Below are 27,624 nucleotides of genomic sequence, written 5' to 3' on the forward strand. Positions count from 1 at the left end.
ACCTTTAAAGAAGAGGAAGAAGGGTGCTCTGGCACGACAGGCTGAGACCCCAGACACGGCTACACACTCCGGTACCTCAAGGAAGCCTTGCTTTAATGATCCAGAACTTGATGCACTTCTGGCCTATGTGTCAGCACATAGCCGCGAAATGCTGGTGACTGCAGGGTGCAAGACCATACCTGGTCAACGTAGGGCACACTGGCAGACCATCGCGGACCGCATAAGTGCCCTTGGATTTGTGAGGCACACAGTTGATGATTGCTACAAGCGGTGGAATGACCTGAAACGCAGAGAAAAGCACAAGCTGGCCTCAAATCATGCCGCTACTCTGGTGACTGACGGTGGGTCCCCACAAGAGGACAACAAACTCACTGAACATGAGTCTGTTGCTGGGGCCTTCATCACAGAGGAACAGATCCAAGGTGTGGGAGGACTACGTGATTATGATGCATTGTCCGGTGAGTGCCCATGCATGTGTGTGTAATGCATGTGTATGTTGTTTGGGTGACGGGTTCTGATTGAGTGCCAGGTGAGGGTGTGTGTGCCTGAGTGGTATGGGTCACCCATGTGCTTCATCCAAAACATTCAGCGGCCTTGGATTTGGGTGTGACAGTATCCCTTCTGCCCACAGTAGTAATTTAGCGCAACATTACGGCAATTGCCCTTGAAGTGGCATCTTGCAACAACATTGTTTGTATTTTTCAGTGTTCGTTCAGGCTGATTGTTTCAATTCTCCCACTTTTGCTACGCATTCCTCAGCCCTATTGTCACATTTGTGACATGCTTCTGTCATTGATGAACCCCACATTGGCCCACATGTGTTACCTTGTTAGGTGAATGATTTGACCATTCAGGCTGATTGAGTATTGGCCTGATCACATACATTTTTGGGGCCTGTTTGAATGTGGAACATGATAGTTGTTTCCTGTCATGTTGAAGTGCACAACCATTGATGTGTACATCGGCCTGCAATCACTGTATTTTTGTACACTGGATGTGTTGCAGTGTGTGGCACATGCCTATTTTGTCACACTTTGTAGCATTTTTCATCTCATCATGTCCATCTCACATGGATCGCTGACAGTATTCATTCACTGACATATGGATGTACTTGTGGAATGTACCATGGCTATGGTACATGCCATCTGTTTGATGGCATGTGTCATGTATGTGTATTGGACATGCCACTCACAGGCCAATGTGTGATGGCAGTGCTACCCAGCATGCAGCAAATGTGTTGCTCTTCCATCTTGGTGTCATCAGTGTCTGCCTTTTGCCTCCCCTTTCAACTCAGTTACAGTGCATGCATGGGAGGGTTATAGTCATGTGGGACATGTGTAAATCATGTACTGGTTCTGTAGCTTGTCAGGCCTATTTGTGTGCTATGGTGCTAATGCCTGTTTCCATTTTTTGTCTTTCATGTTTTTGCAGGGGATGACGCACTTGGTGCTGTTGAGGAGATGGTGCAGACCCAGGAGGGATCTCAGGCACGATCGGGCATCAGTGGGGGATGTGGTGTGGTGGTGGGTGAGAACCCAATCTTGCTGCAGACCATTCTGTCCAGGGGTGCCTCTGGGTGCTCCTCCCCAGACCTCTATTCAGGTGCTGATTCGGATGATGAGACCTATGTGCCGTCGCAAGTAAGTGTTTCTGGCAGGGATTCTGTTCTGTCCAACCCACCTGCACAAGGGTTAGAACCCTCTATGGGGATGTCAGTGTTGGTAAGTCCGCCTTTGGCGGTTATGGATGTAGGGTCACACTCCACAACATCTAATCCTGTTCCTGGGCCAGCAGATCAGAGGGGGAATGCAGTCCTGCAGCCTCAGGCAGTGCCAGCACAGCAAGGCGCAGATCGCCTTGCCCCAAACAGGTGTGGTGCCCGCCGACGCGGTGGCCGTACGCCACCAGGCAATACTGCATGGGAACAATCCATGTACGGTATGGAAACCCAACAGGCAGCATCAGTTGAGATGATGGCTCAAGCAATGGAGAGGGTGGACACTTCCATTGTCCCCCTGAAAGGCAGATGGAGCAACTACAGCAGGCAACAGACTCCATTTGCCAATCACACAGGGAGGACATGTTGGCGTTGTCAGGGGTTTTGACCCATGTTTGAGTTATTATGCTGCAACATTTGGGGCTGTGGGCTCAGAAAATCCAAGATTGCCGTTAAAGCCCACATTGTGCCAGAATGCAGGAAAGCCGTGCAGTTTTTGCGCACACCAAAATGGTCGTCTAACCTGCCACCCACCAGTGCGAGCATGGTGGGCCAGAAGTGCCATGAGTGAAACGTGGTGCCAAAGGAAAAATAGCAATTCCTGTTAGCTCAAAAAGCGCTTTGAAATCACCTTTGTTTCTCTGAAATGCAAGGTAAAAATGCCTATTTTAAACATTGCAAGATATTCAAAAATCTCACTGAACACCAGCAGACATTTGGCAGAATGTAGTCTTGTGTGCATACAAAATCTGGAAAAATGAAGTGCCAAAAACAATATTTATAATGAAACTGGCTGAGCTGTGGATGTCAGCAGCTTAAGTTAAATTGGACTGAAAGCCACTAAAATCTAAATGTTTAAAATAAATGTGTGACCTACTGTTGAGTGTCACATAGTTTGCAACTGTTAAATGTCATAGTTTTGAAGTTAGAATCAGCATTCCAGCTGCATGTGTAAAAATTGTAAGTTTGATTTTGATGTAGAAAAACTGGGAACAAAAGTGACATTTGGCTGAAGCCTGGCTTGAAGAGATTGAATTCTGCCCGGCAACTACCCCCGACAGGAGTTGAAACTTGCCCAGCAACTCTTCACAGGCCTGGCTGCATTCTGCTGCCCCCACCAAAAGGAGATTACACCTCTCTGATTGAATCAGGAGAGTGGCACCTAGGACTGGAAGGAAACAGAACAATGAACTTTCCTTGGCAGGCAAATGTTATATTGGGGGGGTCGTAAAATAGCTTCCTCTTGGGAGAAACTGGGAGGGGCAGTGCCTCTGTGAGCAAGCTGAGTTGGAGGAAGTGGACAAACCAGAAATTCCACCATGTGCTTTGGGAAACCACACCCCTCTGGGCCAGAGCATAATTTTAAAAAGATGGATAATTCATAGTACGGACTTGTCAAAATTATATAATTAATATCATTATTCTTGTGATTTTTCTGTGCACATTTTAAATGGTGTTAGGACTCTGTGGTATGTTCTGGGGGGTAGTAGCGGAAAATAAGGTATTACTCCAAATGTCTGTATGTTAAAAATCTGACACTTTATCATCTGATGCCCATATTCCTTGTGCATGTTTGTGTACATTCTGGAAAAGTTTAGAGGTTGTGTTCTTGATGAAAAGGGCAGAATTCTGTCATAAGTGGACACGACATCTTACAAAGACAGGGAATGGATGGTTTGGTGTTACAGAAAATATGTTAACTGGACATATAATATTAGAAAAATGGTACATAGATAAATATGTATTTGGATCAAAAATAGATTTGTGGGCAAATTGACAAGGGAGTGTTCTTTCTGTATGCCATAAAATGAATGCCTGATGACACTCCATTCCTTCCCCCAAACAAGGGAGAGAGGAGGACTTGGCCAATGATAAGTTGTGAGGGGCAGGCTTAGTTATGCCCACGCACACACCCACTTGCAGAACACGTAAAAAGAGACTGCTTGGACAGGTAAGAGATTCATTTTCCATTTTCTTGCGGAGCACTTTGCAGGACCACACAACATCTAGAAGGAACATCCAGAACTTAGACTCCAGATAGACTACAGAACTTAAAGCAAAGGCCTAACCCACAAGCTGAGAACTCTTCTCAGCAGGCCTTCAGAATCCAGCAATCCAACCAAACTATTCTACAGCCGGGCGAGCTGTTTGATTCTTTGCCAAGAACTTTTGCCAGAACCGGTAGCAGACCCAGGAAGCAGTGCTGAATCCAGTGAGACCAGAACCAGAGAGACCCAGACCAGACCGCTGTGAAGTGCAGAGCAGAGCTGACCCAGAGAGCTGTGACTTCAGAACCACCCGCCAGGAGTCCAGTCTAAACCTGATCAGACCTTGACGGTCTATTTCAACTTTAGAGTGTGAGTACTCAGCTAGAACTGTGCCAGAACCAATCTCTTAGTCTAAAATAATCTTATCCAAGCCATTTTAACCTGTCCAGAACTGCATCATAGAATCGTGTGTCCCTTCTCCGATTTTAAACCTGTAAAAGTGTAATTTTGCCATTTTGAATCATTATTTCATTTCTGAAAAACTACCTTCATAAAATTGTCCGTATCTTTGGTATCGTAGGTGCTAGGAACATGGTTTAACTTTCATCTTAAAGCTAAGATTCTAAGAATTCCAGCAAGCCTAAAAGTGACTTGCTACTCCTTATAGTTCCTCCGTAATCGCGATCGACGCACTCGGAAAAAAGTGCCGCGAATTGACAGTTTGCTTCATTTCAACCACGTGTCAAAATATCTGTCTTTCGCTTCAATTACTGAATCCTGTTTTCAACCTGATAACCATCCCTGAATCATTGGTAGGGCTGACCTGAACTGATTTAAAGTATCTCTCACTCACCCTGAACCTCTAGAGGGAATTAAAAGCATTTTCAGCATATTTTTCACTTCATTGCCACCACATTTAAAAGGATCTTGCCTGCTTTAAAATCATACCTGTTTTCCTCTAAGCTCGCTGGGGAGAACTGGAAATTTGTATTGCATTTTGTATTCCTGAGAATTGTGTGCTCTCCTTCCATCTCCTTATCTTGCATAGGGGGGGAGGGAATTGTCAAAGAAAAAGTGATCATATTATCTTTTGTTGAAATCATATCAAGTTTATTTCTGTGTTGCATTTTTCCCTCCTTGCTTTTCCTTGAAACCATAAATGTATTTTCTGCTACCTTATCCTTCCTATACTAACTCCTCATTGATTGTAAAGAAGTGTGCTAGTGTCAGATTATCTATTGTTGATCAACATTATATTCCTAAGTGTGCTATCAATTATTAATTTATTCATAAAAGTGTGATATATATATATCTTGTTTACTTTCTCAATAAACCTTTTAAATTGCAAAACAAACCTACTTCTTGGCTCAGTGAGATCAGGGGGATTCATAGAGAGGGGCGTTATATAAGGGTTTATCATCCAGAGTATAACTTGTCATAAAAATATATAAATAAGGGCTTCCCTTGAGCAATCCCAGACAAGGCACTGACTTAGTGGGAGTGCTTGATTGGAGTCACTTAACAGATTGGGGGCTCGTCCGCGATTCTGGATTAGATCTATCACTTGTGCAGATTAATACAGTGTGCTAACTGACAGGATATATAAATTATGTTGGATCACCACGCTGTGTTACACTGTAAAAACACCCCTCAAAGGAACGCTCTAAGGAAACGGTCTGTTTTACAAAATAAAATACAAACTTCTGTTAGTCATGAAGGAAATCAAATTCCAGAATGACGACCTTGGTAGATATCAAAATAGCCAGAGAACACCTCTTACATAAGCTATTTGTGAGAGGTGAGTGGGCTCATCAGGACCAGGCGGTCTGGTTGCAGGCAATCGCACCCTAGATCACTGAAACAGGGTCAGATATATGGAGAGATCAGGGTCCCTTACATGTGGCCCTGAGTGAACTATATATGGCCCCTAAGGCCAAGGATGAGCACAACAAGATTGCCAGGGTAGCGGCATATTTATATTTATATTTATATATGTGAGCCATACAGGATAAATGTGCTGAAGGCCAAGATCTGGCAAATAGGCAACTGATGGCATTAGAGAAGGCCGCATCTGACCTGGTCTCTTCTGAGCAGAGGCTGCAGAGGAGCCAGGAGTCAGAAAATGATAGTAGGCATTATATTATTAAAATAAAGGAGGATATGGATATCCTGCAACAGGAAAAGTCTGACCAGGATAACAGATTTCTGGCCTTGCAGAAGGAGTACCAAGAAGGTTTGGACGCCCTACTGCAGAGCCAGAAAAAGCTGGAGCAACAACTGGACTTCAATAGGGCATGCACAGAGCAGGTAGTCACCCTGCAAAGCCACCTAGATAGGAAGAAACAATAAACTGATTTTGAAAGACCTGGATACCCAGGCAGAGTTTGATCAAGAACGCCAGAAAGCTGGTGCCTTTCAAAGGCAGAGAGACAACCTGGCGGCACAGATGCAGGCTCTTAGTCAGGAAAGGGACACCTTAGGCCAGGAAGTCTGCCAATTAAAAGAAAAAATTGAAGAAAATCACTTGGTCCCCCAGGGACTGGGTGACCTCCAAAAAGAGCATCAGAACTTGTTAAAGAACACCAGGAGGGTGGAAGATGCTCTGGCAAGAAAGGAACAGGCTAGTAGGGATGGGACTCAGGAGGTAACCCTGATGCAGCACAGACTGGCCCAGTATTCTAGGACCAACCAGGAGGCGCAGAGAGAAAATGAGGCTCTCTGTCAGCACAATGATAGGCTCCAGCAACAGGTAGCCATGCACGAGAGACTGATAGAGTCTAGTAAGGCCTTAACTGAGGAACTGTAAGCGCAGGCTCTTGCATTGCAACAGGGAGCAGGGGCTGACAGAGATGAAGTTCGCTGGGAAAGGGAAAGACCTGAACATAACCTCAGGAGCCCTAGTACCAGAAGCCTTCATCTCTCCCAGTCCTTGGACTCTGCCACCCCCATGTCCCCTGATGCACATGAGCACAGGGCCACAGGGATGGCAGATTACTATCCAGCCAAAAGTATGGGGCTCATAGGCCAGTACCACCCAGGAATGGATGGGCGGGCATCCGGGTATGGGCACCTAAGTACAGTGCAATTTAGCGGGGAACCCCAGGAGAGTAGGCCCACTAAGGGCATCCTAAAAACCTCTGCCCAGTTAGGTCAGTGGGGGGGGGTACCCATCAAATCCTGGCAGCAAGGAGGGATCTGAAGACTCCTCTGAGTGGCCCAGAACACAGGAGACTAGGTCCACACATTCTGCCAGCCATTCTCAGGCTCGCAGAATCTGGGAAAACCTGGAAGATCAGACGGGCACCTCTGGGAACAGTGCCTCTGAGTCATCACCCCTTATCACAAGAACGCCAAGTATTCTGTTTGGGAACACTTGGAGCTTTATGAGCAAATGATGGAGACTTTCCATTTGAAAGACAGCAGTAGCTGCATTCAGTATGTAAAATGGACATTCTCCCCAGAATACTCCAGTTTCTTTGCGGGGCTGGAGGACCAAAAACATTCAAGATGGTCCACCTACAGGGCAGCCATCTTGAAACATTTTTCTGTTCACAGAAATCCCCAAGAGGCTCGCAAGGCAGCCTACAATTTGCAATGTGGGGAGGATCAGGCCCCACAAGAATTTGTGCAGGGGTTAAAGCGTGCTTTTGCGCAGACTACAAAAAGGGTACGCACGGACAGTAAAGTATTTGTTAATACGTTTTTCCATGCCTTACCCAAATACATAATGACCCAGCTCGTGAGAGACTTTCACAAGAAAAGATCTTTAGACTGGGTCCTTGAGCAAGCCACCCGCATCTATGAGGTGCAGAAACCAGTGGGAAATAAGAATCAGCCCAAAAACCCAAAAACCAACAGCACCCCTGCTGCTGCCAAGGTGGCAGAGGTAAAGGTTGCCCCCATTTTAGATTTGGAGATGGGGGGGCCTAAAAACCTGCCTGCACTGAATAATTCACAGCCCAGAAGGCCCTCGGGCCAGTCACAGACAGGGAGTCAAGGAGGTAATCCCACAAATGGGGTCCCTCGCTCCCCTGACTATGTAAGTCCCCGCTACAAAGGAAACAGACCCATCCTGGGTTACGTGTGGACTCCTCCAGCCCAAGGGGGTGGATCCAGCCAAGCACCAGACCCAGGGAATTTCCCTCCTAACTTCCCACAGGAGGGCAGACATTTACCAAATCCTGGGCAGAACTTGTTCCCCAGGTATCCACCCAACTTCCAGCCCCTAAATCATCCATCCTTCTTTCCACACTTCCCTGAGCCCAGACTACCTAATCCGGGAGAGGGGAGGCCAAGGGTGGAGGGGTACCCAAATCTTCCCAACCCGGGGTACTACCAGAGAAGGGATAGCTACCCTTCCGGGATCAGCCCCGGGGAGAAAACAGAACCCCATATCAGCCTGAGCGGGTTTCCCAACTTGAGCGCCAGGTCCAAAATATGGCACAGGAGCTGGGTCGCGTGCTAAGGGCTCAGCAGAACCATCAGATGGGCATGCCGGCACAGAATGCACCAAACTCTGGGCCTGGTGCTCCAGAAAAATGACGGGGGCAGCACCCCGATGACCCACCGGTTCCCAGGGAGGAGGCACAAGGGGAAGGGGGGGTGTAAAGCCTTGGAGGAAGCTTCCTTCCCCACTTGTAAACAGCCCCTGGAAACCCAGGAACCGGAAACAAAATGTCCTACCCCTGAAAGTCTGCAACCCAAGGAGCAGAGAGGAGGTAGGAGAAACAAAGGACCCAAACAGACCAATTTTGTGGAGGAGGTACAGGTCTTCCAATTTGAGGGAGGGGGTTCCTCAGAGGATCATGGGAAAAGGATCTTCTCCTTCAGAGATGGGGAACTCCTCCCAAGGAAAAATGGGTCCCAAGGGATTCCAACCCAGACTGGGTAGATGTGGGGATTGAGCTGTCGCCGCCCATCATTCTATCCCAGAACCAACAAGACCGAAAACCCCTGGTTCAAACCCATCCTGGTGGCTGCCTCCAAAAAGGGGGGGGCAGAAACGGATCCGGGGGAACCCAAAACCGCATCCATAGACTGGGTAGATGTGGGGATTGAGCTGTCGCCGCCCATCATTCTATCCCAGAACCATCAAGACCGAAAACCCCTGGTTCAAACCCATCCTGGTGACTGCCTACAAAAAGGGGGGGGCGGCCCAGAACCGGAACCAGGGGAACCTAAAACCGAATCAATAGACTGGGTAGATGTGGGGAATCGAGCTGTCGCCGCCCACCATCCTATCCCAGAACCAACAATACCAAAAACCCCTGGTCCAAACCCATCCTGGTGACTGCCTCCAAAAAGGGGGGGGGCGGCCCAGAACCAGAACCAGGGGAACCCAAAACCATATCCAGTTGCCAACTTTTTCTTTCAGATTCCCGAGACTCTCCTCAGAATTTTTCCCAGATCTCTTCTCTCTCAATGTCCAAAACCAGAAAATCAGCCCTCCAGTTGTCCAAAAATGTGCATTATCTGTGCCCCCTTACAGAGAAGGTGGGAAGATACTATGCCCCGGTTCAAGTACAGGGGCAGGATACAATTTTGGCACTGGTGGACACGGGATCCCTGACTACTCTTCTGTCCAAAAGGGCCTTTGATGAACTAAATGCAGGAAGGGGGGAGAATTACCGTATTGCTCTCACCTCTCTTCCTGGACAACTTCAAAATTTTGGGGGGAGGAAATTCCCGTCGAGGGGACTGCGGATTTGCACATCAAAATTGGGCGACACAAGGTGAAACACCCGGTCATAGTAGTGACTCCAGAGGGCACCCCTTGTTTACTAGGGAATTACCTTCTGAGAAGGTTGTCACCCCTAATAGATTGCGTAAACAAGGTCCTCTGGACCCAGACTAGCCGACCAATAAAATTAAAGGAGAGTGTCAACTATGTTAGCTTAAACGGCACCTGCCACATGGTTGAACAAAAATCTGACCAAGTAGAATTTCACTTCCAGAATAACCAAATTCCAGATGTGACAGTAATAGCAGAAGGACAACAGACTGGTGATGGGGGGTCCTCTCTATTTCTGAAAATCAATCTTCCTTCTAGTTTAAGGTGGTATTCCACACTGGAAGGAAACACTCTGATAGTCTTTACCAATCCACAATCAGACATTCCCACTCCGATAGTCCAGAAATATGTGAAAGCAGCTCAGAGCCTGGCTGATATTCAGCAAATTGGAGAGCAGTTGTTCATCCCTGTTCAGTTAAATGATGGGAAGGACTCTGTTCTCGCCCGAGTGTGTGTGAACAACAGTAAGAGCTTCATCAGCGAAGCCATGTTCCGCCAACTCCCAAAAGATCCAGCCATTCCCACATTCAAACTGATAGACAAATGGGAAATGGACCTGGAAGCACCTAATTCCAAACATCTCCTGCCAAGCAGGTGTATGCTCAAAATCTCCATTGGCAACAAGAACATAGTCCATAATTGTTGGGTCATGCGAGATGTCACTGCCGCCTTTTACTTAGGCAGTGACATTCTCAATCGCTTTGCCATTAGTTTGGACCTAATAAACTTCAAAGCTTGGCCCCGATTAGCGGATAATCCCATGGACATTGATGATCCAGAAAAAGCATTTAGGTCAGCTCAATTGCTACCTTATGCAGTTGAAATTCAGGTTAAAGAGGAAGTCACCATCCCAGAAAGGACCCGACAATTCTCCCTGGAAGTGAAAGTTAAAAGAGGACAAAAATTGAAAAACCCTGATGCTTATATTCATCTAAATGCTTCTCTCCAACAGCAAGGTTTGGGGGTAAACCCAACACCATTAGTCAATATAGAACATGACACCATTCCAATAGAGGTGGATAACAGCGACTTAAAGAGTATTACTCTAGCCGCAGGCACCATTATTGTAATGGTGGTTGATGACCGACATTTTTCCATTGATCTAGGAAATGAACTGTTAGGACCAATCCCCAAGGACTGTTTTGACAGTGACAGTGATGACAATACAAAGCCAGACAGGATCTTTACCCGGCATGGGGGGAAATTCCTGGTGTACACTTCCTGCCCTTATGGTAAGGAAGATGTGACTTGTGACTTCAGAAGGGATGAGGTGATTTTCCAGGTCCATGAGGGCTGCCTTTCCCACCTGAAGCCTCCAGTCCAAATCAGTACTCTGACCAGGGACTTCTCGACCCAGCTGGAGGAGGCCGCTGAGATAGCGAAACCAGAAGTCTTTCCAGGCTTCAGGCAGATGGTGGAAGAGAGAGTCAACCTAGCTGATGCCTGTGTGACTCTGGAACAGAAGCAAAAGTTGAAACAAGTTTTCTTGGATTTCCAAGATCTCTTTGCGGTAGACTCATATGACTGTGGTTGCATCGACATCCACACGACAACAATTCCCACGGACCATGGCATGACTCCAGTGTTTGTGAAGCAATATCGCTTGCCTCTCGCATCAATGGAGTCCCTTACTGAAATAATTAAGAACCTTGAGTCCCGGGGAATAATCCGTCCAGTCCACAGCACCTTCAATAATCCGGTGCTGGGAATATTGAAGCTAAATAGCCAGTGGAGACTCTGTGCTGACCTTAGGGAGCTCAACAAACGGGTCCATACTTCCCGATGGCCTCTGCCCTACATTGACCAAGGGCTGGCCCAGATTCAGGGGTCACAGGTATTCACTGCAATAGACCTGACCAATGTATACTGGACCGTGCCTGTCAGTAGGGAGGACCAATACAAACTGGCTTTTACCTTTGGGGGCCAGCAGTACACATGGACTCGGACTCCCTTCGGATACCTCAATTCCGGCAATGAGTTCAACATTTTCCTACACAAGGCCATGCCCGACCCGGGTGCAAGGGGTAACTTGGCTTATGTAGATGATGTCCTCATCAAAAGTTCATCTGTGGAGGAACATATAGCGGAGATCCGTTATGTTCTGACACAGTTGAGGGCCGCTGGAGCAAAACTTTCCTTTCATAAAGCACTGTGGTGTAGAACCCGTGTTAATTTCTTGGGGCATGAGATTACTCCTCAGGTTCTCTGTCCCTAAGAAAACAAAGTGGAAGCACTTCAGAAACTGAAAGACCCCACCACTCTGCGGGAACTAAGGAGCCTCCTTGGACTGACTAATTACAGCAGAAAGTTCATTGAGGGCTATGCAGAGATCACCAGACCCCTGATTCATCTTTTGAAGGGGGGGGTCAAGTGGGAATGGGGTCCAGAACGATCCGAGGCAGTAAGACAGCTCAAAAGAAGCCTCTCACAAGCGCCTTGCCTAACTTACCCTGTCAGAAACAAGGAGTTTTTCCTGGAGACCGGGTTCTCTAATACGTGCTTGGCGGCAGTATTATACCAAAAGCATGACAAGGTCAATAAAGTAATCTCCTATGCGAGCAAAACTTTATCCTCTGTGGAGGAAAAATTCAACGATTGTGAGAAGGCACTCCTGGCTACGGTGTGGGCATTTGGAAGAATTACCGCCCGTTCATCCAGGGGGAACACATCATAGTGGAGACTCCACACCAGCCTCTGCAATATCTCCAAAGTGACAGAATCCGGGCCGGAAATGTGAGTAATTCCCGAATTACTTCCTGGATCCTGTCAATGCAAGGCTTTCCTGTGGAGCTCAGAAATGCCAAAACAAGAAGAGTCCCCTCGCGCAAGGTCTGGGTGACTTGCATGATTGTGCCAGAGAAAACTGTCTCGAGGACGAAAGTCTAAAAATCAAGGACAACATGGAGGCATACCTTAATTCCCCACAAAAAGTCTTTGAAGAGGACAAGTGTGAGGGAATGCCCACTGTCTATGTGGATGGATGCTCTTACCATGTTGACAACAACGGGGAAAAAGAACTGGTGGCCGGCGTAGGGAACGCATGGGTGAAGGAGTCCCCAGAACCCTCCGCTGGGTACAAAATTGGTCCCCGAAGTAGTCAGGTGGCAGAATTGATGGCTGTGTATAAAGCCATCCTCACTGCTGTCCAACATCAACTCCACAAACTGGTCATAATCACAGATTCAGATTATGTACGGAACGGGTTCGTGGAGCACCTGGTTATTTGGAAAACCAGAGGCATGTTATGTGCTTATAACAAACCCCTGAAACATGGGAAGTTAATCCAAAATATTGATGATCTGGTCACATCGAATGGGATGACCATCTACTGGAAAAAGATCAAGGGTCATTCCAAAGTAGAGGGACCAGACAAAACTGGAAATGGCTTAGCTGATCAGCTGGCCAAAACAGGGGACATCCAAGGGGATCTAATAGAGATTGAATCCCTGTTGGGGGAAATCCAGGTCACTGTTATCACTAGGTCCCAGATAAATGCTCACAATGATCTTTCAACTGCACAATGGAGTAAGGAGACCCCAGATGCTGAATTGATTACGGCTCAAAAAGGGGATCCAATAATTGGTAAGTTTTACCAACACATTGAGGACCCTGAGAACTTTCCCCTGACGGATACCGATTACATTGGGAAAGAGGACCTTAGAGTGTTGATGAAATGTCCAAAATTGTTCTGAATACAAGACGATTTGTTGGTAAGGAAATTCCAAGCTGGCCATGATCAGTGGGTGGTCCCTACCTCATTCCGAAGCCTGATGTTAAGTCACGCTCATGATGCGGCCACCGCCGGTCATAGGGGGTTTCATACAACACTCGAGATCTTAAGAGAGGTTGTATACTGGCCACACATGGGGCAGGACCTCAACCAATACTTGAAGGGGTGTCTTGTGTGTGCACAATTTCAGCCAACATCCCTCACACACCGTGCGCCTCTCCAAAAGAGGGGGATGACACTGCCATGGTCAGATTTGCAAATCGACTTCATAGGCCCGTGATTCGCTCCTCTAGGGGGAACAAGTACATGTTGACGGTCACATGCTTGTTTACCAAGTGGGTGGAATGTCTCCCGGCCCCAAACTGCAAGGCAGAAACAGCAGCTGCCCTGATGATCAACCACATCTTTTCGAGTTTTGGTCTACCCCAAAGGATTGAGTCAGACAGAGGTAGCCATTTTACCAGCGAAGTAATGATTACGATGTGGGAGATACTGGGGTTAAAAGGAAGCTACATATTGCTTACTGGCCAGCCTCTTCTGGTGCAGTGGAGAGATACAACAGAACCATAGTGAGCATCTTAAAAAAGTTTGTGGCAGATTCTGGGCCAAGTTGGGATATCCGATTACCTCTGGTCCTAATGGCCATCAGATCTACCCCTTCATCTGCAACTAAAATGTCACCATTTGAGCTGATGACTGGATGCAAGATGGTGCTTCCCCAGCATTTGCTCTACAGAACCCAAGAGCAGACATTGATAAATGCCTCCACAACTCATGAGTATGTGGAGAATTTAAGGAAACACCTTCAACATGCTTTTGCCTATGCTCAGCGGAATCTAGAAAGATCAGCTGACAGCATGAAGACCCATTACGATTTGAAGACCACCCAGAAAGAATACAATGTGGGAGACCCGGTCTATCTATACAATTTCCAAAGAAACCAGGCCAAACAGCGAAAATGTTTGCCTACATGGAAGGGACCATTTGAAATTGTAGATAAGGTCTCCCCAGTTACCTACAAGATCCGCCTCCCCAAAGGTAGTTTGGCGGAAGGGGAAGACAAGTGGGTCCATATAAATTAGTTAAAGTGTTGCCATCCCAGGCACACTCTGCAGCAACTGGAGGAGTCCTCTGCAATACCAGAGGGGGCCGCTCCAGAGTAATTCAGTTCCAACCCTAAAATATCCCACATATAGTCTCTAAAATATTATGATTCTTGAATGAAAATGTCTTCTAATTATATCTTTTTTTAAAAAAAAATAAGAATGTAAATGTCTATTGATTTATAAAATGTATATGCCGCCCCACTATATCAATAGTGCGGGAGAAATGTCTACGAATAGGTATTGCCGCTCTGCTTTGTCATCCTAGGAGAAAGAAAACCTGGAGACTGACCACGGAAGACGACCTGGGGACCGGGAGCAAAGATCCGAGGGGCCCAGGGTACCGCCCAATACTCCCATCAGGACCGGCGAGGAGAACCGATCGATCCACCCTGATGGAGGAAAAGATGCTGAACTTTGTCATCTGTGGAATCGGAAGAAGATGATGCGGACATCCCAGCACGTGGATCAAAACATCCTTTTGCACCCGACTCCCCCTCGACTCAAAATCAAAGCGCAGTCAGGCGGGGGGGCTTGTCAGGGGTTTTGACCCATGTTTGAGTTATTATGATGCAACACTTGGGGCTGTGGGCTCAGAAAATCCAAGATGGCCGAAAAAGCCCACATTGCGCCAGAATCCAGGAAAACCATGCAGTTTTTGCGCACACCAAAATGGTCGCCTAACCGGCCACCCACCAGTGCGAGCATGGTGGGCCAGAAGCGCCATGAGTGAAACGTGGTGCCAAAGGAAAAACAGCAGTGCCTGTTAGCTCAAAAGCACTTTGAAATCACCTTTATTTCTCTGAAATGCAAGCTAAAAATGCCTATTTTAAACATTGCAAGATATTCAAAAATCTCACTGAACACCAGCAGACATTTGGCAGAATGTAGTCTTGTGTGCATACAAAATCTGGAAAGATGAAGTGCCCAAAACAATGTTTATAATGAAACTGGCTGAGCTGTGGATGTCAGCAGCTTAAGTTAAATTGTACTGAAAGCCACTAAAATCTAAATGTTTAAAATAAATGAGTGACCTACTGTTGAATGTCACATAGTTTGAAACTGTTAAATGTCATAGTTTTGAACTTAGAATCAGCATTCTAGCTGCATGTGTAAACATTGTAAGTTTGATTTGGATGTAGAAAAACTGGGAACAAAAGTGACATTTGGCTGAAGCCTGGCTTGAAGAGATTGAATTCTGCCCGGCAACTACCCCCGACAGGAGTTAAAACTTGCCCAGCAACTCTTCCCAGGCCTGGCTGCATTCTGCTGCCTCCACCAAAAGGAGATGACACCTCTCTGATTGAATCAGGGGAGTGGCACCTAGGACTGGAAGGAAACAGAACAATGTACTTTCCTTGGCAGGCAAATGTTATATTGTGGGGGGGGGTCGTAAAATAGCTTCCTCTTGGGAGAAACTGGGAGGGGCAGTGCCTCTGTGAGCAAGCTGAGCTGGAGGAAGTGGACAAACCAGAAATTCCACCATGTGCTTTGGGAAACCACACCCCTCTGGGCCAGAGCATAATTTTAAAAAGATGGATGATTCATAGTACGGACTTGTCAAAATTGTATAATTAATATCATTATTCTTGTGATTTTTCTGTGCACATTTTAAGAGGTGTTAGGACTTTGTGGTATGTTCTGGGGGGTAGTAGCAGAAAATAAGGTATTACTCCAAATGTCTGTATGTTAAAAATCTGACACTTTATCATCTGATGCCCATATTCCTTGTGCATGTTTGTGTAAATTCTGGAAAAGTTTAGAGGTTGTGTTCTTGATTAAAAGGGCAGAATTCTGTCATACGTGGACACGACATCTTACAAAGACAGGTATCGGATGGTTTGGTGCTACAGAAATATGTTAACTGGACATATAATATTAGAAAAATGGTACATAGATAAATATGTATTTGGATCAAAAATAGATTTGTGGGCAAATTGACAAGGGGAGTGTTCTTTCTGTATGCCATAAAATTAATGCCTGATGACACTCCATTCCTTCCCCCAATCAAGGGAGAGAGGATGACTTGGCCAATGATAAGTTGTGAGGGGCAGGCTTAGGTATGCCCACGCACACACCCACTTGCAGAACACATAAAAAGAGACTGCTTGGACAGGCAAGAGATTCATTTTACATTTTCTTGCGGAGCATTTTGCCGGACCACACAACATCTAGAAGGAACATCCAGAACTTAGACTCCAGATAGACTACAGAACTTAAAGCAAAGGCCTAACCCACAAGCTGAGAACTCTTCTCAGCAGGCCTTCAGAATCCAGCAATCCAACCAAACTATTCTACAGCCGGGCGAGCTGTTGGATTCTTTGCCAAGAACTTTTGCCAGAACCAGTAGCAGACCCAGAAAGTAGTGCTGTATCCAGAGAGACCAGAACCAGAGAGACCCAGACCAGACCGCTGTGAAGTGCAGAGCAGAGCTGACCCAGAGAGCTGTGACTTCAGAACCACCCACCAGGAGTCCAGTCTAAACCTGATCAGAACTTTACGGCCTATTTCAACTTTAGAGTTTGAGTACTCAGCTAGAACTGTGCCAGAACCAATCTCTTAGTCTAAAATAATCTGATCCAAACCATTTTAGTCTGTCCAGAACTGCATCATAGAATCGTGTGTCCCTTCTCCTATTTTAAACCTGTAAAAGTGTAATTTTGCCATTTTGAATAATTATTTCATTTCTGAAAAACTACCTTCATAAAATCGTCCGTATCTTTGGAATCCTTCCATCTCCTTATCTTGCATAGGGGGGAGGGAATTGTCAAAGAAAAAGTGATCATATTATCTTTTGTTGAAACCATATCAAGTTTATTTCTGTGCTGCATTTTTCCCTCATTGCTTTTCCTTGAAACCATAAAAGTATTTTCTGCTACCTTACCCTTCCTATACTAACTCCTCATTGTTTGTAAAGAAGTGTGCGAGTGTCAGATTATCTATTGTTGATCAACATTAGATTCCTAAGTGTGCTATCAATTATTAATTTATTCTTAAAAGTGTGATATATATATCCTGTTTACTTTCTCAATAAACCTTTTAAATTGCAAAACAAACCTACTTCTTGGCTCAGTGAGATCAGGGGGATTCATAGAGAGGGGCGTTATATAAGGGTTTATCATCCAGAGTATAACTTGTCATAAAGATATATAAATAAGGGCTTCCCTTGAGCAATCCCAGACAAGGCACTGATTTAGTGGGAGTGCTTGATTGGAGTCACTTAACAGCATCCAACAGGGACAGACGGGCGGCACTGGAGACTCTACGCCATTCGATATCAATAGAGTCCCAGGGCCACAGCGAAGCCCTGAAGGTAGAACTCCATCACCTCAGGGAGACTCTTGTTGCCCTTGAGGCTTCCACTAACTTGAGGACAGAACAGCAGTTGGAGTGGCTCACATGTTCACTCTCAGCTGAGATGCAGGCAACTCGGGAGGAATTCCGGGCATCACGTCAGGTGGTGGGGATCTCCGCACTATAATCCTCCAGAACGAGATCTTCCACACCCGCCTGCTTGCTGCCATGGAGGACCATATCAGGGCTTTGCTTGGGCTGCCTCCCATAGCACCACCACCTCCTGTGGCAGCAGCAGAGGGTGATTCGAGCGACAGCAGCAGTTCTCCCACATTGGCATAGCCGTGCAGGCCATGAGCCCATGGAGGTGTTTTTTTTTCCCAACATCCACACAGGTGGCTGTTGGTGCGCACCCTGTCCTCAGACCTCCTGGGTGGCCTCCCCCAGCCCCCACATGGCCATTTTTGATTTTTGATTTTTTTTTACAGTGTGTTGCCTTGTGTGGCTCCCGTGGGTTTCTACTGTATTCCGGCTGGGCACATGCAGGCTTGTCCTGAGTTTGGGTTAGATGCTTGGGTTCATGAGACACACACCCCTCCTGCTTCCCATTTCCATGGGCTTGCAAAGGGTGTGCCCAAGTGACAGTGACTTACACAGTGACGTTGGACTCCCATGAGCTGTATGGGCAGTCTGTAGTCAATAATGTGTATACTTTCCTAGTGGATATTGTTGTTGTATTGTACACTGCATGGTGTATTGATATGTGCTTGTGCATCCATGTCTTCCTCCTAATTTTCAGGTTCATTTCTCATGTCTTCACAAGGTCGTCTACTTTGGAGATTGAGTTCATGTTGTAAGCAGTGCACTTACACATTTGCGTGGCAGCAGCACTGTACAGTTGGAAGTGGTCGATGTGCTGGCATAATCAGGTTGTAAGACTACCACTACTTTAACTTAGTACTGTCATGTTTGTGCTATGTTTGAGGTTGTGTAGCTGCATTGTATTGTTGGTAAGTATTTGGTCATGTGTGTTGTTAGTTCTACATTACTGGGAGCATACTGTGTGTGGGCAGTTTCCATTAGGCACACTGTACTTTGACACGTTTGTCATGTTTTGGGGATTGCTTTGTTTGCTCTCACATAGCATGACATGCCATGGTGTGTTGGGTGGCAGTGCTGGGGAGGGGTTGGGTGACATGGCACTGTTGTCATGTTGTATTTTGCAAGGGGGTAATGAATTTAGCAGCATAGAAGTGTGTCTTTTGATGACACAGCATTGGTGGTGTTTGTGTAGGTAGGGATGCACACAATGTAACACTTCCAGGTGACCAATATCAGGCTGGTATGGTTGTGACAGTTGACTGTCCCTTATGTCATCATCATTGATTGTCAGATGGTATGTGCCAGGGCAGTGTGCACTCCACAGGGGTGTGATTTTAGGTGAAGTAATTAGCCACCAGCTGCGTACGGGCTGCCTCACCCCTTGCTCTTTCCCCTCCCATGCGCAGCGGCCGTGCATGTGGTTGGGGATGTGGGGGCACCTCCATGTCCACGTGCAGGCCCCGGCGTGTTGCAACGTTGTGCAGGACACATGTTGCCACTATGATCCTGCACTCTACTGGGGGAGCGTATAACAGCTGCCCGCCAGAACGGTCAAGGGAGCGAAAGCGTGACTTGAGCACTCCGAATGTGCGCTCCACTATGCCCCGGGTTGCAATGTGGGCTGTGTTGTATCTTACCTTGGGTGGCGTGGTTGGGTTCCGAATTGGCGTCATCATGTGGGTGCTCAGAGGGTAGGCACGGTCCCCTGGGGAGGTGGTGATGGGTATCATTAGTGGGGTTGTGACATTGCTCAGTATCTGACATGCATGCATGTGCTGTGGCATTTATACTCACCGAGCAGCCATGTATCGCCATGCCGACCAGCTTCTAGGTCCCGGTTTAGGGTTGACACTCTGTAAATAAAACTGTCGTGGGTGGACCTTGGATAGTTGGCATATACTGAGGTGATGATTCCCTTGGCATCACATACTACCTAGACGTTGATGGAATGCCAGTGCTTGCGGTTTCTGTAGATGTGCTCAGATGCCCGGGGGGGACGTAGAGCCACATGGGTGCAATCAATGGCACCTAGCACTTTGGGGAATTGTTCCACCCCGTAAAAATCCTGGACGGCAGCCTGCCTTTCTGCAGGTGTTCTGGGCAGGTATATGTGCCTGCGGACTGATGGGCGTGCAGTCATGATGGCCAACACCTGGTGTAGGCAGCGTGACTGTGTGGCCTGTGACACCCCCCCACTATAGCAGTTGTCCGCTGAAATGATCCAGTGGCCAAGAAGTGCAGTACATTGAGGACCTTCTGCAGGTGGCTGAGTGCTTGGGAGCACAGGGTGGGTGATGTGAGGTCATCCTCCCACTCACTGACCAGGTCGAGTATTATGTGAGCCTGGTCATCAGGCATCCCAAAAAGGCTGGTTCTGGGTGTAAAACTTCTGGGCCTGACTATCCTCCTCCTCCTCCTCCTCCTGCGGTATCCCACGACCACTGCTGCTAGGAACGGTATATTCATCCTGGCGTCTGAGCTTGTTTGTTGTTTGCGTGCACTTTTATGCTGGCGGGTCCACGTACGCCTGCTTTCTGCTGGCGTACCTGTTTCCGGATTAGCGCGTCTTTTTTGGCGCACGCGTTAGCCCTGTTCGATTCCATGAATACGTGTTTTGAATGTGCGTGTGGGTGTTCTGTGCATTTGCCTCCTGTACTTCCCCCGTGATGCCCACATTTTAACGAGTTGTTCCCGATTCCGCGTGTCATGCCCCTTGTTCCTCCTACTTTTGTTGTGTGCACCGCGCTATGTGCGATTTCGCTGTGCGCATAGCGCACGCTGTTTGGAGACGTGTGCGCCAGCGTGCACCACGCAGAATTGTGGCGCACATCCTGGGATATCCACGCGCACGGATTTCCATGAATCGCTGTGCGTGGGTTTTGCTGCGATTTTCGCACTGGCACTGCGATTCGCACGCTCTCGCACGCTTTTGCACGCTTGCGCCGAAAATTTCAGCGCACATTAATTCCATGAATCGGCCACTAAATATGGAGACACGTGCAGCAAAACAGCTTTACAACAAAATATCTTTGGTGTAATATAAAATCTGCTAATGGGGCTGCTTTTTGAAGATGTGCAAGCAAGAAAACTTTAGAATTGCAGGAGACATTGTTCAGTACTATAGTGGAGCCCTACCACGGGCAACACAACATTGCGAGCTGACTGCGGTGGACACGCACAAAACTGAAATACCAGTACAAAGGGGGAATGCTTTTAATAAGAGAAACGGAAAAGGTCAGGGTGAACTCTTCTTAATTTAAAAGCAGTAGCTTCAGGCTAGGTATCAGCGGTGTTTACTAGATTAACTGGTTTGAGGTGGTTGAGCAAAAACACTCAGGCAAGGTGATACATTTGTAAAGAACAGGTAACGAGAATGCGTGCACCCATGGTCAACAGAGTATAATTCAGCGCCATAATAACAGGGCACAGAACGAAGCCCTAGCGTGCACTGTATTGTTTCAGATGAATCATAAAGGTCAAATCAGTGGCGCCCGGTGAACGTTCAAAGAGGAGAGGCAGAAAGAGGAGCAAGCAGGGAAGTGTAGCAGGTAAGTGCAACACCACCTGGGAGAGAGGAGCGAGCATGGAAGTGTAGGATGTAAGTGCAACACCACCTGGGAGAGAGGAGCGAGCATGGAAGTGTAGCAAGTAAGTGCAACACCACCTGGGAGAGAGGAGAGAGCATGGAAGTGTAGCAAGTAAGTGCAACACCACCTGGGAGAGAGGAGCGAGCATGGAAGTGTAGCAAGTAAGTGCAACACCACCTGGGAGAAAGGAGCGAGCATTGAAGTGTAGCAAGTAAGTGCACCACCACCTGGGAGAGAGGAGCGAGCATGGAAGTGTAGCAAGTAAGTGCACCACCACCTGGGAGAAAGGAGTGAGCATTGAAGTGTAGCAAGTAAGTGCACCACCACCTCGGAGAGAGGAGCGAGCATGGAAGTGTAGCAAGTAAGTGCACCACCACCTGGGAGAAAGGAGCGAGCATGGAAGTGTAGCAAGTAAGTGCAACACCACCTAGGAGGGGCTTCCAAAGCACAACTGCTACATGTTGCGTTGAACTGGTGTGTTTAAGAGGGCACCTTTTAGAAGAAATGTGATTTCCAGGCAGTTCTGAAAAGGGATACTGAACACATGAGATATTCCAGGGCTAGAGATGCCTTATTATCTACCACGACAGACAGGGCATTTCTCCAGAGCAAATTTTTCAAATGCCCATCAAAAGCCTCTGCGCCCGAGTGAAACACCTGATGCACAGTGGGCACTCACTTATGCCACATCACAGAAGCGGCCTAAAACAGTGGTCCACTTCCACACTGGGAAAAATGGCGCCCAAAAATCACATGCCAGTAAATATTATCAAGGGAGATATAGATACACTAGTTGTAAATTCATCGGCAGATGATATAATGGACACCATGGTTTATTTCCTTAGAGCAACACTATTGCACAAAGATTTAGAAAACCTACAGCAACAATATACAGTGAAAGGAGATCAATGTTTTAGAAATCAGCAACACCCTTATACATGGTACTATGCTAAAAGAACCTGCAATATCATTGCATAATAAAAAAGAAATATTCAGTACCACATCAATGAAACCCTTTCATATTATGAGAGAGTACACAATAGTACTGTGTCCAGCAAGACAGCGTCCACACCCCCAAAATGCATTACCACGCATACATACACACACACGCGTCACACCCAATGGAGGTTGCTGATCATAGGCACAAATTGTTCAATTCATTTAACAAGATTAGAAGAGACCAAATTCTAGGAGCCATCCTTTAGGCATAAAAGTGTATCTGCATCTGATCGAGTGCATTCCCGGGTCTGTTAATGGCCCATGGCTAACGTTAAGGCCCTCGTTTCGCTCATGCCTGTATTTTGGCCATGGGGCATTACCTGATCCAGTAATGCTCAGTCCATCAGGATTTATTGATTAATAACAGGGACCATTCCCCAGCAAAACAGCATAGACACCTGCAGATTCGCTTTTGCCTCGGGATCTCCAATGCAATGAGGACTGGTGTTATCCAATGAGAGAGGGACAGTGTGTGAATATTGTGTATAGGAATACCATGTTCTGACACCACACCCTCTTCTTTTGTTTTATTGGGCTAATGTATCCCGATACTTCACCAGTAACCAGGGTTGAACTGGCATAGAGGGCAATGCGCGAATTTCAAGCCACACGTATTAGTGTGGGCCGGTTTTTCTGGGCTCAAAGTGGGCCAGTTCATGAATTATTTCACTGTGCAGCAAGTAGTTTCGATAGTGTTACTCAACAAATGTTTTTTCGAAAAAAAAAGCCCAAAGTGTGTCATATTTTACCAACAAACTCTCCCATGGTTACTACTGAAGCAGTCAGTCCCAAAAGGTCACATTGTCATTTGCAACTGTGGGACAATTTTTCCATTGGTGCCCGAGCGGATTGTATGCCCCCAGTACGACCCTACCGATAACTGGTAAGTCGAGACTGTCAACTGATTTGCCCCTGGTAAGCATTTACCAACTTTGAATTTCTCGCCTGATGGTCTGTTCAAAGAAATCTAAAGTTAAGTAAAAATCAAACCTGAGCAAGCAGATTTCACATTGGCCTTCTAGGAGCTCAGCCCACGATCCAGCCTAATCAATGGCATATGAGTACATTTGGGGCAATCTAGAACACATTTCTAGTTATTCTTCTCCATTTGGCCAAGGGCGAATCCAGAAAAATAATTCCCGAATTCCCTCCCATCGGAATACCCTTTCCCTGTATTGCCTTAATGACATGAAGCAAACTACAAATGTCCTGGTTCCGTGCAATTTGAGCTATCCCTCCCAAAGCGGTCCTACTTCGATCTGTTACTGGGTGCATATGGACATGTCAGATTAACATCCAGGTCACACTGGATGCCAAGATACCCGCAAAACTGTTCATGTCCTAACAAAATCCACACACTGCAATTGTCTTTCTGTAGAGAGGAAATGGTTGTTGTTTACCTTTCATTTATTGATAACTCATTTAGCTAAAAATAGAAACACAAGACATCACACATAATCTGAACCCAGTTTAGGTGTAAAATTCCCATCTGTACATACATGGACCTGAAGGTCTGACAAGGACAGACTGAACAGAATTGAAGCAACTTTGCTTAAGCCCTTCTAAGGTTTATTAGATTTATATCAAACAAACAACAAACAAACAACAACCAAACTTGCAGTACATATAATATAATATGTCGGATTTTATACAACACCATCATTATTGACTGCTTTTCCCACCCCCCCCCCAGCCTACATCTCTTCGCGATCTACTTCTGCAGTTTGCAAAGGGGTTTCCTTACTCGTGTTCTCTGCCCGATCTTGGTCACTTGACCAATCTTGTGTGGACCCAAATAATGTAGCTATTAGTTGTCTCCAGCAAGTCAGGGCTTCTGCTTCTTCATCCCCCCCATGTTTCTAGCATCCTGCCATACTACAGTTTTGTCTTCTGCCCATTTCTGGAGGTCTTTCCTCCATACTTCAATCCTAGGTGTGTGACACGCCTTCCATCCCATGGCAATCCTACGCTTCACCAGTATATATGCCAAATCCTTTAATTTGCCTACATGTTTAAGTTTACGTGATCTGGGGAAAGCCCCAAGCAGGCACGCCCATGCTACCCCAACAGTTATTTTAATCCCTTTTTCCTCCAATCTACAGGCTATTTCTCCCCAAAATGTCTCCATTTCCGGACACGCCCAGAACATATGCGTCATCCCAGTGTTCTCTTCGCCACATTTGCATTACTGAATTTGGCTATCCTTTGGGGTGTCATATAAGGCCTGAAGGTTATGTACAACTGTATTTGCTGTAACCTTGCATTCCTTGACACTTTCTTGGGGGCCTGCTCCCACATTCCATCACTCATCGGGGCATCCACCTCCTCCTCCCAGTCCTGTAGTAGTTGTACCACTTCCTTTCCCACTTTGGACATTATCAGTTCATATAACCTGGATATCTCGTGCCCTCCCTCTACTATATTGTGTATTATTTCTATAGTGGTGTCCGGTTCTTGTTCTAATACTATTTCTGACCATTTTCCTTTAATCTGCTGGACCACCCTGTGATACGTGATATATTTTCCTGTTTCCTCCACCTGCGTCCCAAATTCCTTTATCTTCCCCTCTTGCCAAATATCTCCCATTGTTGCTATCCCCACCGGTTCCCAGTGTTTCCTGATTATCTTTGTTAACTGCACCTCTTTCCACGCCGGTACAACCAGTGGCACCTGCGGGGAACACAGGGTCGGATTTTCCATTATCTGACAGGCCTTGCGCCAAAGTTTCCACCCCAGTATCATCATCTTTGGGCGCTCTTTCATTTCTGTTTTGGACAGCCATATGATTTCCTTCAAGAAGTATGGGGCACAATCCTGTCTAAGCAACCTAGATTCTGAGGTTGGGTCTTCTGATAGCCATAAGGTCACAACTTTTCTTGAAGACTCTCCATTGAGACCTAATGTAGCCAGAACCGGCTTCTTAGAGTGTATTGCAATTATAAGGCTTGGTAGGTGGGCCAGGATTCCACATGTTTCTCAGTGGTTCTTCCTTTTAATGGAGTCAGAAGCATTAGAGCAATTTAGAAAACTGGTAAAGAGAGATACGTGTTTAGCTTTGTGTTCTCTGTTTGCCAAATAGTTTTCGCAAAGTGCCTCTCAATCAGAGAAAGAATTATTGAGCACATCCATACACTTAGTTCTATTAGTAAAATCTAAAAGAAAATATTTCCTACAATGTCCAACAGAGCAATGAACTAGTTATCTACAGGGTCAGAACACTCGCCCTATTTGTGCATTGGTATTAGCATACTAGCGATCCATGTATCTGAGATTTGTCTCAATTTGGAGAAACCCATGAAGGAGTTATAGAGGAGCTTGGCCCAATCATTAGCATTTGCCTTTATAGTGTCATCATAGAGACCATCTGATTCAGGTGCCCTTAAACATTTAGACAGGTTATAACCTACTGTACTTCTGTAAATAGATACAGGCAATAGGACATGACCGGCATTTGACATGTGGAGCGATTTCTACAAGTCATCCCTGCATGGCCCTGCAAAAGAGTGTCAATGGAAGTTACTGAGCATTCTTCTGGAATTGGTGGGGTTGCGACTTGTTTGTATGGTCCCAGCGATTCGGGCAACTAATGCATACAATATTTGCAATATTGGAAAAAGAGATCGTTTTGGAATCGGGCCTTTTTTCACTTCTTGCTTCATGAGCTCATTTATGCTCATATAATCCAATGTGCTGCTAACAATCGGATACTCAGTATACCATCTTGTCAGGGACGCTAGTCAAATACACCATGCTACTCTCAAGGACACAAGAGGCCAGGCTAATGTGTGCCAGTCTGTCGGTTTAATCATGTCCATGGCCATTTCCACGTTGCCAAGCTAGGTTCAAACTCCCCAAGTCAATATCACATGCTGTGATGTCGGTTTCAACAGTAGCATTCTGATTCCGCCCCTGTTAAGAACATTGTATTCTTATGCAGGCTTTTACATCACTTCCAGAATATCACCATGCCAACTTCAAAAGTTGCATGCCAATTTTTGTGTTGCCCCTAGAAAATCCTCATGCCACTTTGCATACACATTGCTATTTTAGTTTCCACATTGATCTATGGAATACCTGTGCCACTTTTACATGCCAGTCAGTCTAGGCCACGTTAACCTTGGCGCTGTAGTAGTTTGTACATTGCCCTCACTGGATTGCTGCCTCATTCTACTTGACCCCCAAAGTCTACCATATTTCGAACTGCCTCCTCAACATTTCCCCATCCTGCTTGACATTGGCCACAGCAAACTACTCTACTTCTGGTCAACGTTTACCCTTGTTTGCAGAGTATTGCCCCATACTCTATTTCACATTTCCTTGAGGATTACCCAATGCCCACCACATTTCATATCTCCCCCTGAAGAATGCCACATACGCTTCGCTCATTTCGCAATGCCCCCACATTGCCCCTAATGATTGCTGAATGCAGCATTTCACTCTGCCTCAGAAGATAACCACATGCCTCCTCCTCATTTCACATTGCTCTCTGAAAGTTGCCCAATATCCTTACGCCGTTTCATATTACCCATGCTCCTGCTCCCCCATGTGCTTACTCCCACTTTCCAGGGCCCCCTGGAGAGAGTCTCACGCTCCTGCTCCCTTTGGCATTGCCCACTGAGAATTGCTCCATGCTTCTGTGCGTTGGCATTTGGCGCATGTCAAGCCCATCCCTCGTTTTACATTTCCCCCTAAGGAATGTCACAGGACCCTGCTGCATTTCACATTTCTCCATGTCCCTGGCCTGTTTCTCATTATTCGCAGTAGTTCTTTGCATCGCAGCACTCTCCTCCCCACACGATCACATGCAGGCAGCACTCTCCTCCCCACACGATCACATGCAGGCAAAGTCACACAAAACGCTTCTGGGTGATTTGGTCGACATGATTTTCTTGAAGTAGATTTTGTCAAATTTCTTTTTATGTGTGATTTTGCTGCAAATATATGTAGGGGGTACCACTGCAACCCCCCTTAACTCCCGTACACTCAATATTAACCTAAACTCACCACCTACATAAATAGGCAACACAATCAGGTAAAATAAATCTCGATGACATCTACTTTGCCCATATATGCAGTGAAATTGTGGCATTGCTGATGCCTTTTTTGGCTTCACGTGAATGCCCACTATTTCAAAGAAAAGATACATGCTGCTCTTCATGTATGCATGTGATTAAACAATCTTTCCACACAGAATCACATGCACACGTGGGTATACAGGATACGCATATTCCCTGACACAGCTAATGCTGCCTGGCATTTGTGCATCCAGCAAAGAATTCACAGGGCAAGCTTCCCACCCTCAGGCCAACAATG

This window comes from Ambystoma mexicanum, chromosome 6q, assembly GCF_040938575.1.
Source record: "Ambystoma mexicanum isolate Mex_15411 chromosome 6q, UKY_AmexF1_1, whole genome shotgun sequence".
Taxonomy (NCBI): domain Eukaryota; kingdom Metazoa; phylum Chordata; class Amphibia; order Caudata; family Ambystomatidae; genus Ambystoma; species Ambystoma mexicanum.